The following is a 1,779-nucleotide window of genomic DNA, read 5'->3' as shown; positions in this document are numbered from 1 at the left end:
CTGATGAATCCAGAGAGAGTAAGATACCGTATGGCATCAGCGGCGTCACAGCAATAGCCAGTCGGCGTTAAACTCATCCTGAGGGACTCCAACTCCTTGCTGTTTACTCGAGAAGCGGGTGTAGCCGCAAGGCAGCGGAGGTTTCAAACAATGTTCCCTCTAACTTCTAAAGACCAGTGTGCGCAAAAAAATTTTGTACTGTGCATTTTTTTTTGCCAGTGACAACAATATGTGCTCACTGAATAATTTCTTAAATAAAACAGTATAACTAAGCTATTTCTAAAATCTGCACCTTGTCAACAGCCGCATCAGAAACCGGAAAAGGAAATGTGATTGTGTACGATCGTGAAATATACTTAATATATCAACGAGGTAGAGGGTGACAACCTTCCGTGCGCAGTTTAAATTCCTTTGTGCGCTGGTAGCAAAAGGTGCGTGCGTGCATTGGTTTGAAATCAGCTTCCCAGTCTTCTAGCTGAGCAGCCAACCGCGGCTGACAAGCCCCATCCGCCTGAAGCGCTGAGGTTTTAAGGCGCCGGGAATCCGCCCTTGCCCCTTATCCTGTCAGTAGAAACAGTTCCGTAGAAATAGCTAAGCGACACGTGAAGGCCAGGAGTTGCATTTGGTTGTCAGAGGCTATTTGAGACGCACGCCATTGGGAGCATTTAATAAATAGAGGGGGTTTGTCCCCACTACCTCCCCGTCTATAACGATATATCAATTACAGCACGGAAACAGGCCACCTCGGCCCTTCTAGTCCGTACCAAACGCTTACTCTCACCTAGTCCCACCGACCTGCACTCAGCCCATAACGCCCCATTCCTTTCCTGTCCATATACCTATCCAATTTTTTTTAATGACAATATCGAACCTGCCTCTACCACTTCTACTGGAAGCTCGTTCCACACAGCTACCACTCTCTGAGTAAAGAAGTTTCCCCTCGTGTTACCCCTAAACTTTTACCCTTAACTCTCAACTCATGTCCTCTTGTTTGAATCTCCCCTACTCTCAATGGAAAAAGCCTATCCACATCAACTCTATCTTTCCCCCTCATAATTTTAAATACCTCTATCAAGTCCCCCCTCAACTTTCTACACTCCAAAGAATATGGACCTAACTTGTTCAACCTTTCTCTGTAACTTAAGGCAGGCACCAGGGATAAAGGACCAAAGGACCAATTTCTCCACTCCTTTGGATATAACGTGCGAGCTCAAAATATATAGGGGAAACTGTGGTCACGATATGACACAGTTTCTGTGGTTAGTGGCAGTGGTTAACCACATGTTTTGCATGCAAGCCCAATTCTAGTAAATGCATTTGTATTTAGAGTTAGAATCATACAGCAAATGGGATGTTGGGCCAAACACATCCGCACTGACTGTCACGGTCCTAATCATTTATTCCCTAGTTTCCTTTAATTTCTTTTGATTGTGCCACAGTTCTGACCATTAATTTCCCAATTGCTTCTAATTTTCTTTGATGAAGGCACACTTGGTTTCCATCAGGACCTGCAGTATAAGAACCCCGGCGTTACAACCACTAGTCGCCAGATCGTTGGTTTTGCCTGTGTGATAACTAACGTTTCCTGACCGCTTAGAACCGTGTGTTCTAAGTTTAGGTCCAGTTTCAAGGTTTACCTATGAGACTCCGTCTCTCTGAGTCAAGGCTCCATGTCAAGCCTCTGAGTCAAGGCTCCGTGTCAAGATCCCTGCTGTTTGCTGTTCAGCGTTTACGCCCGTGTAAGCATCCTAACTCAATCTCCGTGCCTGTGTCCTGCAG

The sequence above is a fragment of the Hypanus sabinus genome, chromosome 21 (assembly GCF_030144855.1).
Source record: "Hypanus sabinus isolate sHypSab1 chromosome 21, sHypSab1.hap1, whole genome shotgun sequence".
In the NCBI taxonomy this organism is placed as follows: Eukaryota; Metazoa; Chordata; class Chondrichthyes; order Myliobatiformes; family Dasyatidae; genus Hypanus; species Hypanus sabinus.
Note: the sequence above shows the minus strand (reverse complement) of the source record.